Here is an 11,279-nt window from a genome sequence, read left to right on the forward strand (position 1 = left end):
AGAAGGAGGGACAATCTCCTCCTGTACCAGTCAGATCCGATTTGACAGTACACACACACAAATAATAATAAAAATAAAAATTAATAATAAAAGATCAGGTTTGAGGCCTTGAAGACTAATGAACGAAGACCAGGTGAGCTGTGGGAAGATATCAAGACTATTATCATCCAGAAGAGTGCAAAAGGTCATCACAAAGACAGAGGAGGAAGAAAAGACCAAGATGGATGTCAAAAGAGACACTTAGGGGAGCTCTGATGGCCTAGTGGCAAGAAGCTGCACTGCAATCCCAAAGGTACACGGTTTGAATCCACCAGATGCTCTGCCGGAAAAGGAGGGACAATTTCCTCCTGTACCTGTCAGATCTGATTTGACAGTACACCCACAAAAAATAATAAAATAAAAATATAAAAAAAGAGACACTTAATATTGTACTAGAGTGCTGTGAAGCCAAAGCAAAGGGAAGAAATCAGGAAGTCAAGGATCTGAACAGATGGTGTCAAAGAGCAGCTTGGGAAGACAAAGCAAAGTATTACAATGAAATCTACAAAGAGCTGGAGTGAGAAAATCAAAAGAGACAAATTTGCTTGGCATTTCTTAAGCTGAAGGAAGAGGAACAATTTCAAGCTTCGAGTAACAACACTTTAGGATGCCAAGGGCAGAATACTGAATGATTCAAGAAGCATCAAAGGAAAAAAAAAAATAAAAAAAAAAAGAAGCATCAAAGGAAGATGGAGTAGGGAGCTTTGGTGGCCTGAAGGTGCACAGTTCGAATCCACCAGATGCTCCGCTGGAGAAGGAGGGGCAATCTCCTCCTGTTCCAGTCGGATCAGATTAGACAGTACACACAAAGGGGGGGGAAGAACATGGAGGGAGTACACAGAGTCTCTGTACCAAAAAGAATTGGTTGATACAGAAGAATTTAATGAAATAACATATGACCAAGAGGCAATGGAGATGAAGGAGGAAGTTCAAGCTGTTCTGGAGGAGTGGTGGGGGAAGCCCCAGGAATTGATGGAATACCAATTAACATATTTTAACAAACAAATGCAGCCCTGGATATGCTCACCAGGTTGTACCAAGAAATCTGGAGAACAACTACTTGGCTCTCTGACTGGAAGAGATCCATATTCATACCCATTTCAATAAAAGGTGATCTAAGAGAATGTGGAAACTATTGAATAATATCACTAACATCACACACAAGCAAAAGGCTGCAGAAGAATATAAAAAAATGACTGCAACAGTACATTGACAGAAAACTGTCAGAAGTGCAAGCTGGGTTTAGAAGAAGCCATGGTACTAGGGACATTATAGCCAGTAGTAGATGGATCTTGGCTGAAAGCAGAGTAGAAGGATGTGTATCTGTGTTTCATTAACTGTGCAAAGACATTTGATTGCATGGATCACAAAAAATTGTGGCTAACCTTGAGGGAATCCTAGAACATTTGATTGTGCTTATACAAAACCTATACTTGGACCATGAATCAGTCATCAGAACAGAGCAAGGAAACACTACATGCTTCAAAATCAGGAAAGGCGTGAACCAGGGCTGTGTCCTTTCTCCACACCTTTTCAATCTATAAGCAGAACAGATCATTCAGGAGGCTGGGCTTTATGAGGAGGAATGTGGCATCAGGACTGGAGGAAAGATCGTCAACAACCTATGTTATGAAGATGACACAACCTTGCTCGCTGAAACTGAAGAGGACCTGAAGCATATGCTGCAGATGGTCAAGGACCGTAATCTTCCAACATCAAGAAGACAAAGATTTTCACCACGGGGCTGATTGGCAGCATCATGATAGATGGAGAGGAGATTGAAATTGTTAATAATTTCAGCTTGCTCAGATGCACAATCAACATTCTTAGCACTGGTGGTCAGGACCTCAGAAGATGGACTGCATTGCTAAAATCTGTCAGTGTCTTTCCAGAGTGAAAAGAGCAATGAGGCCATGGTCTGCTACGCATCAGAGAGCTGGACAGTGACTAAGGGTGATGGAAAAAGAATCCCTTTGAGTTGTGGTGCTAGAGAAGAGCACTGAACATACCATGGATTCCCAAGAAAACAAGTCTGTCCTGGAAAAGGTGAAACCAAGTTACTCCTTGGAGGCAAGGATTGTGAAGCTCTGTCTCACATACTTTGGGTGTGTTGCCAGGAGGTACCCTGGAGAAGGACATCATGCTTGGAAGGGTTGATGGGTAGTGTAGGAAAGAAAGACCCCAGATGAGACGGATTGACAATTAACTGGGATAATAGGGGTAGGTGTGTCAGAGGCAGGGAGATTGGCTCAGGACAGGGTCGATATGTTTGGCAGTCGACTCAATGTCACATAACAACAATAGCAATCTATACTGAAGGCTGCAATGTTTGATATTTATCAGTAAGTGCTTCAAGTCCTTTTTACCCTCCGTATGTAAGGTGATGGCATCTGCAAATTATAGCTTGTTGATGAATTTTCTTCCAGTCCTGATGCCAAGTTTTTCCTATAGTCCAATTTCTCAGATTATTTGCTCTGCACATGTGGTGAAAACACTCAGTCTTGACATGCATCCTTCCTGATTTTAAAATCTGCGGTCTCTACTTATTCTGTTTGAATGGCTGACTCTTGTGTTAGTTGTAGGTTCCACATGAGCACAATTAAGCATTCCCAAATTCTCATTTTTTCACAATGTTATGATTCACGTACTTGAATATCAGTAAAACACAGGTCATCATGTTCTTCCTTCAGTGTGGAAACTCAGGCTTGACTTTGTTCTTCAGTTCTTTGTGCTGGAGAAATGCTGAGCAAGCTCTCCTCTTCAGGGTTTCTGATTGCAGCTCTTTTCACATTTCATGATCCTCCTTGTCTTTTGAGCTGCCTTTTGCAATCATCCGCTCATCCTGTTACTCAGCACCCCCTCAGTGGTGTGGCCTCTTGGGGTTCTGGTGCAGGCTTCAGAGTTCGCTCTCACAGCCATTGCTGCCTTTTCTTTTTCACCTGGCTGGGTAATCATCTTTTGCTTTCTTCATGGATGACATCCTTGGTTCTTTCCACCCACTCATATTTTCAGTCATTATATTGTTCAGTGCCTCAAATGTATTCTTCAGATAGTTTTTAAATTCAATTAGCATAGACTAAAGATTGTATTTTGTTTTGTGCACTTATTTTTCTTTACTTTCAGTGTGAACTTGAGTTCACGTGTAACTGAACAGTCAGCCCCTGGCCTTGTTATGACTACTGATGGTGAATTTCTCCACTGACTCTTCCCACAGATGTCCTCCATGTCATGCCTGCATAGTCCAGCAGGTGAGGTCCATGTGTGAAGCCACCATTTACATATTTTAAAAATATATTTTCCATGAATAAATTGTTGGTTGTACGACACTGTGTCTATCATTCAATCTCTAACCTCATTTCTATCACCAAGGCCAGATTTTCTAACTACCAGTCCTTTTCTGTTCATAAGTTTTGCACTCCAGTCACTTATTATCAGTGCCTCTTGATTGCATGTTTGATGGATTTCAGACTGCAAAAGTTGGCTGCTGTTATGCATAACTGAATCGAGTATGACTCATAGAAACCTGTTAACAACAGATGTGAGCCCTGTCCTGCACCATCCTCATCCTCTGACCCACTCGAGCCCTCTGCTGCAGTCAGTGTCAGTCCTGCTTTGCTGACTTTCCATCTTCCCAAGCATGACGTCCTCCTCCAAGGAGTAGCCTCTCCTAGCATGTCCAAGGTATGTGAGATGAACATCGCCATCTCCCAGACACAGGAGTCAGAGTGTTTAAAGGAGGGACCTACAACGTCCTCCTCACAAGGCAGATCTGTTGTGGAAGACTAGTGCCCCTGGTTTTTCCATAGCTGATCTTAGGAGGCCAACAGCAGATTGGCCAGTGGGCCCAGTCTCAACAGAGAGACTTCAAAGTCCTGTTCCTTGTGTAAGACTGACCTTCCCACCCCCAAGCTGGCCAAGGGCCCTTGGCTCCTGGCCAGCCTGTGTGCTGTCAGGCCTTCCCTTCCAGTAGCTGGCTGTGGGCGGTATCTCACCTGATGTCCACAGACGTTTGTCCTAAAAGGTGATGTGGACACCTTCATTGCCATCAAGTTAGAACCAACTCATAGCTGACACTCCAGGGGGTTTTTGGAGGCAGTTAATCACAAGGGAAGAGGCTGCCCATCCTTCTCCTATAAACTGCTGGTGGCTTCAAACCACCAGGGATACCACCAGCACAGCCCTACAGACAGCCCTGGCAGGGCTTTCAGACCTCAGACTCTTGCCAGGAACAGCAGCCAACTCCACAGCACCTACCACCCACCCACCCACCTTTGAAAACGTGTGTAACCAGCAGTCTCGCTGCTCACGCCCCCCATGTGGGTGGATGGCACGTCTTGAGGGTCTGGACTTGCGGGTCTGCTCTTCCCCTCCGTACAGGTGGACTTGTGGGTCTCGGCCTCCCCTGTGTGGGCATATGCTCGGGGTCCGGACTCGAGGGTCTTACTGCCGTCCCTCTGTGCAAGTGGACAGCATGTGCTTGGGGTCTGGCCTGGAGGGTCTCACTGCAGCCCCTCTGTGCAAATGGAAGTGAACGGCACGCACTTGGGGTCTGGACTTGTGGGTCTCGCTGCCCACGCCCCCCCCCCAGTGGGCACACGCTCGGAGTCTGGACTTGAGGGTCTCGCTGCTCACCTCTCTGTGTGGGTGGACTCGCCGACCCTCTCCGTGCAGGTGGACACGCGGGTCTCGCTGCCCCTCTCCATGCGGGTGGACACGCAGCCCCTCGCGGTGCGGTGGACACGCGGGTCTCGCCGCCCCTCTCCGTGCGGGTGGACACGTGGGTCTCGCTGACCCTCTCCGTGTGGGTGGACTTGCCACCCACAGCCCGGTTACTGCCGCCCTCTGGTGGCCGTGGCGCAGTGCCGCCCAGGACCGCAGGGCTCACCTGGTGGTCAGAGACCTTTTGGTATTCTAGGGTGTCCTCCAAGTATTCCATTCTTCTCTATTATTTTATAAAATCTTTGAAGGTCTTAAAACACACGCAGAGATGTAAGTGGCCAGCAAATAAGAGGACTGTTGGGGACCGTTTATTCTGTTTCTCTGGGGGAAATTATTCCTGGAAGAAATTAATAAAGACACGAGAGACAAGAGACAAACAACATACAGGCAAGACAGGACTGTGCAGTCAAGAAGAGCTGGTTGTCTCTTCATTTATACCTTTATAAACAGAGATAATTTACAGGGCAGAAGAAACTTTAAAAGTGCAACAATGAATGAATGGAAATCCAAAGTCTCTGTAGATTTTGATGGAAATTAATAATAAATTTAAAAAATTATAGCAAATAAAAAAAAAGAAACTTTAAGGGCTACACCACAGAGCCCAAATGGGCTGGGTACAAGTAGAAATATTAAGATTTATCTTACAGGGCCCGAACAGACTGAGATCTGAGTTCCCAGGAGTTAAGACAACAGGCTTTTGACAAATAAGCAAGAAAAAAATGAATAACATATTGTACACAATTTACTTCTGATTATAACTTGTTATAATTAACATAACTGCGACTGCCGTGCAAGTGCTGAGAACAAACGAATATTCATCTATCAGGAAGTTACTTTTCTTGAGCTAGTTTGCAGAACCCAAGTCCCTTGTCTGTGTGCAAAACCCACACTATCTTCCCACACTATCCTTAGACCGGTCCTTAGGATAGGTGCCCAGAGAACATCTGTGTGCAGACTGTTCTCCCAAGATGGCTGTGCTTCGGCTATGCTCCGGCTCCATCAAGGACAGTCGCTAGGCTAGTGGTTATTTGTTGCCCCGGCCCCCTAAGACCCTCCTAGTCTGACTTGGGGGGGTCAGTTCTCAGTCCTCTACTTACAGCATCATTGAGCAGAGACCCCTGGGAGGTCTAGAGCTGTCCCAGCGTCCATCTAGGACTACCCTGAGGCCCAGCCCAGCAGCACTGTCAGCCCCTGCCAGCAGAGTCAGGGAGCATCAAGCCCTGTATGCCCTTATTTCCTGTGTGGCCCAAGCCTGGTCCAGCCAAGGCCATGTCCCTTGGGTACTCGAAGCTCCAACTGGGCATGCTGTGCAGGGTGGCTGAGGCCAAGCCAGCATGCTTGGCAGAGAACCCTTCCACAGGTTGACTCGGCTGTGGCCCAAGGCCACCACCAGGGAGCAGTGTGACTCCAGGGACAGCTGAGAAGGGGCATCCCTTCTCTCTTTCCAGCTCCTGGTCCAGGCGACATTGCTCTTGGTCAGTTCAGTGGACCAGCCACTGAAAAGGGTCTCGAGCCCCCTGAGGGCCAGCAGAATAAGCATGCCAATTCTGTGAGGAGGAGGGTTGCTCAGATCCAAATAATGTCCACCTCCACAGGCTCAGCTTGGAGCCTCTCCATGAGCACTCTCCACGGCCACATTCAGGACCCTCATGGTGTCCAGGTGCACACAGGGAGCTGGTATCACCAAGCAGGGTGCTTGTAAAAGGGGTTGGCATATAAAAAGGGAATCTGGAAGGAGTGCCTTCTATGGTCCATGGTCTGGACAAGGCAACAACAGTCTGCTGGACTCCCCTGCTTGGTGCCATAGCCTGTGGTAGCCCCATCCCAGCCCCTCGCCTCCTCCCCTCTGCATGGTGTCCCAATCTCTCAGTGTCAAGTGCACAACACCCTAACAACTGCTCAGCCTCACAGGACGCCGGGGGCTCACCCCAGTCCCAGTGTTGGGGAAGGGCCTGGGGTGAGTGGCCCCTGCAGCCACCAATTCTGGCTGTTTCTCTGTCAGGGCCCTAAACTCTGCTGTCCCCTGCCTGCCCCAAGGGGAATGTGACATGCTGGGTAGCAGAGGGATAGGGCAAAGGCCACAGAGGCAGAGGGCTCCAGGAAGTCAGATGGGGTAGGGCAAGTCTAGCAAACCAGGAGAGTGGGGAAAGAGGCCCATGTCTCAGCCAGTCTGAAGCCACAGGTGTTCAACGGGGAGAGGTGGACCATCTCATCAAGTGTGAACCAGGGTTCACTTCACCCCACACTCAGAGAGCTCTGGGACTCTTTAGAAAAAAAGATCTCAGACCTTGGAGTAAGAAAACATCTTTTCGGTGCGGAGCGCCCTCCGTCCCGGGAACATGGGGAGCGGCCAGAAAGGCGGCCGCCCCCTCGCCCGTCACGCACCGCACGTTCGTGGGGAGCCTGGTGCTAAACCATTCTAGACGACCTGCTTCTGGGTCGGGGTTTCGTTCGTAGCAGAGCAGCTACCTCGCTGCGATCTATTGAAAGTCAGCAAAAATAAAGAAAGAAAAAAAAAAAGAAAGAAACCATCTTTCAGACAAGACACCAAAATGACAAACCATAGAGAGATATCCGTGCATATAAATACATCAAAATTAGACATCTGCATGTCACCAGATAGCAGTTGAGTCAAGTCAGACCCCCCTCACTCCTGAACGAAGATGTCCTTAAGGTTCCCTTAAAGACAATTGCCTGGGAGGGGCGAGTAGTAGAAATGGGGAGCATGCAGAGGTGAGCGCTGGAGTTGCACACAAAGGGGTAAGTGTTGGGAGAGGAGAGCACATGAGGGGTGCTCAGAGCACAAGCAGGGGGAAGTGATGGGAGAGGGGTGCTGGGAGCACAAGGAGGGGGAGGTCCTGGGAGAGGGGAGCACACGGTCCCTGATGCCTAGGTGTTAAGGGACAACTGGGATCAGGACACAGAGCCCAAAAGTAGCGTTTAGGTGTCACTGATGGCAGGACAGTGAATCCCTGGCTGTGGTCACCTCAGAGGAAGGCCTGAGCAAGCTCCCATCTTAGAAAAGCAGGCTGACTGGAGTGGAACTCTGGTGGGAGGACTGTGGGGCAGCCTGTCTGCTCTGGACTTGAAGCTATTACAGAGCCTGCACAAGGCTGATCTGCCTGCAAGGTCCAGTGTCCCTGGAGACCCCAACCCCTTGGAAGGTGCTCTGGGGCAGCGGATGTGTGGTGGGGACTTCTGAGCCATGACAGTGTCACTTAAACCCTGTAGCTACCTACGAGTGGGCACATGTAATGACGCGCGTGCCTGGACATGTGCTTGTGTGGGGGAGGGCAGCAGTGAGAAGGCGCCAAGGGCAGAGATGCAGCTGGGGGGACCCTGTTCTCAGGGTACTCACAGGGGAGCGTGGGGACGGCGTGGCAGGCTGGAACCAGCGGCCTCATGACTTAATGGCTCAGAGCTACCACAGAGTAATCCAATGGATGTGAGCAGACTACCAGTGGGGTGGACAGCTCAGTTTCTTAGAGTACCCAGCACAAAGGAACTAGACCCTGCAGCCCCACGGACCTCTGTGCTCCCCTCACTGTGACCCTAACATGTACACACAGTCCTATGTGCCCAAGATTTGCACATGTGGGCGTGTGGACACACAGGCGTGGAGCAGAGGGTCCTGGTGGCTGAGGGCCACAGGGAGGGATGGTGGCCACCTCTGTCCAACACTGAGAGGTGTGTGGGTGCTGCTGCCCCGAGGATGGAGGTGGGACAAGTGCCTTTGCCCAGTGGAGGTAGTGCGAGTCCCTCATGACAGAGGCTTATAAGCTCTGCATTCCTGGGCTGGGGAGAACCTCAAGACCTGGCAAGGACAGGTAATGAATGACCCAGGTGCCTGATCTCAGGCCCAGCGCTTCCCTGTACTTCTTTCCAGACATATCACCAACTCGGGGCTCAGCAGGGTAGGTCCCAGAGGCGAGGTGCTGACAGGGCACTTCCTGGCATCTTCGCCGCCCTCCTAGACCCTCCCTACAGGCTGGCCTGGTCTCACCCTGAGACCCCAGGGAATCGAATGGGAGAGTGGAGTGCAGGAGGCCAGGGAGACTGGGTGGGACTCCACCTAGGACTTGAGTTCTTGGAGGTTCGCAGGCTGTAGGCGGGCAATGGAGCAGGGTCTCCAGTCTCTTCCGCCCTGCCCTTCAGTCTCCCTTAGCTCCAGTCCTCTCTACACATAGACCTGGTCATCACACAAGCTGGCCGGGCGGCCAGAGTCCCTCAACCACTCAAAGTACCTTCTCCAGACCTGGCCAGGGACAGAGGCTTCCAGATGAGGTGAGAGGTGCTGGCGCTCAGAAGTGGGAGCAGTCAGGAACCAATCATGACGTGGGCTCACCGGTCCTCTGGTCACTTGGAACTCAAAGTGCGTCCATCCTGGGGGCTGGACTGTGGGGACTTGGGGCATTGGTGCCGGGTGTGGTGGGTGGGTAGAGGAGGCAATCACCCTGGAACGCAGTCGTCCCAGATGGAAGCAAAGGAGTCCTTTGGGAAGGTTGTGGAGACACAGGCAAGAGCAGGGTGTGGAAACACATGTGTACACCTGTACCCGCCCCTCTGCTGTCAGTGGGGTGTGACCCCACAGGTCCGCCCTGCCCCCTCTGTCAGGGAGATGTGACCTCATACATCCACTACGCCCTCTCTGCTATCAGTGGGGTATGCACACATCCACACTTGCACTGTTCTCCTCCCCTGGGCAGCAGCAGGGACAGGTACTCCCTTCTCCAGGCTCTTTATTCATCTCTGGGGAATTGCTGCTCGGGCACTGTGGGCCCATCTGGGCCTAAAGCCCTGTCCTGGGTGAGTCTGGTTCCTGCAGGACATCTAGTCTCTACCTAGTTAGCGTCTTCCACTAGTGGAGATGACTGGTCAGTGTCTGCCCGGCACAGGCACCCGCGCCGCCTGGCCCATTCCTGACCCAGGGCTCACCATTCCTTTCTGGCAGGTAACATCAAATTCAAGGCTGGGGGCTGCATGGCACCACATGGGTGTGCTGGGGGCTCAGTTTCCAGGGTGCACTTGGAACAGAGGAGTGCTGGGGCAGTTGGCGCTGGAGGCTCTCAGCGTGAGGTATGTGCTCCTTAAGGTGGAGGCATCCACTTGCCCTGCCCGGTGGTCTCTTGTGGGTAGAACTGATGCAGCAGCTCTTTCTTGTTGACCTTCCCCATGGGGTTCCTGGGGATCTCTTCCACCAGCAGCAGCTCCGAGGGCAAAGCATACGGGGCCAGCATCCTCCTGCAAGGACAGCACCATGACTGACGTGGAACCTGAGGGCTGGGGGACCAGATCCTCCCTGCAGGGACGGTGCTGACAGACTGCAAGGAGGCCCTCTAACCACTTGGAAGATCAGAGGTCAGGCACAGCACCCTGTACCCACTGTCTCGCCTTTCACTCACCTGGGCACTGGCCCTCCCAGGCTCTGGCTGTATCCCCTGGGAGCCAGCCAGAGGACAGTGACTGTCGACATGACCATTATCTCCAGGCCTTCAGCGATCCAGTCAGCTCATGTCACTGGCCATCCCACTAGCCAGTCCTGCCCTGGTCCCTGCCTGTCGGCCCCACCTGTACCTGAAACCCGTCAGCAGGAGCAAGAGGAAGAACGCAGACTGGAGGGGCAAGGGACGTCCCCACAGAGCCTGCAGTCCCAGTGGGCAGCGTACGGGAGCAGGAGCCGCTTCAGTCAAGAAACTCATTGACTTGGATGAAGCAGACACATTCTTTGAAAGACAGATTGTCCAAAACGATGCCAAAGCTAAGAACATGTGTACCCATGTCTGTAAGGGAGTAGAACGAAGATGTGGGGAGCAGTGCTTTCTCCCTGGGGAGGCGGGCAGGAGCACTTCATCACTTACTCTGAGGCCAGTATCACCCTTTCACCAGAACCCAAAAGGGCACTGCAAAATACTGGATGTAGATCAATATCCTTCTGGCACAAAGATCCTTAACCAAGGATGGACATGTGACGGTGAAATGCCAGGAACCCAGCGTTAGCTTACCTTCAAGTCAGAAAGTGTCATTCCCTGCTGACAGCGCAAACCCTACAGTCACGTCATAAACAGACGAGTGTATCTACAGACCTCCCAGACACGGCAGTGACTGCCTGGGGTTACAAAGCTGGCTTATCACAACCTGGGGATTCTGGGCCCCACAGCGCTCACCCATCACAACCTAGGCCAGCCTGCTGACACTCTGAGCCCTCCTGGGCAGGCTCAGGCCCCAGCAGTGAGCTTCTCCCAAGTGTGTGCTGTGTCCATACAGGGGAGCTCTAGAAGTCCCCACCTTTAGGCCATCTCACACCCATACCCTAAGCCAGAGCCCCCATGCAGGCCTCGTGGGTGAGGGCCTATCCTGGGTACTGAGCGGTGAGGGTCAGTGCCGTGAGCACAGGCCCCCCCGTCCTGAGGGATGAGGGTAGTGCCGTGAGCACAGGCCCCCGTGTCCTGAGGGATGACAGTCAGTGCCGTGAGCACAGGCCCCCCCGTCCTGAGGGATGAGGGTAGTGCCATGAGCACAGG

The 11,279-nt window shown here is 51.5% G+C and overlaps 2 pseudogenes; both read right to left on the minus strand.

The window, feature by feature from the left end:
• Positions 1-4,742, minus strand: part of LOC102862666 — a 77,907-nt pseudogene extending 73,165 nt beyond the window's left edge.
• Positions 4,743-9,845: 5,103 nt separating this feature from the next.
• Positions 9,846-11,279, minus strand: part of LOC102863080 — a 28,813-nt pseudogene continuing 27,379 nt past the window's right edge.

This window comes from Elephantulus edwardii, unplaced genomic scaffold, assembly GCF_000299155.1.
Source record: "Elephantulus edwardii isolate Elephantulus edwardi_28Jun2011 unplaced genomic scaffold, EleEdw1.0 scaffold00350, whole genome shotgun sequence".
Lineage (NCBI taxonomy): Eukaryota > Metazoa > Chordata > Mammalia > Macroscelidea > Macroscelididae > Elephantulus > Elephantulus edwardii.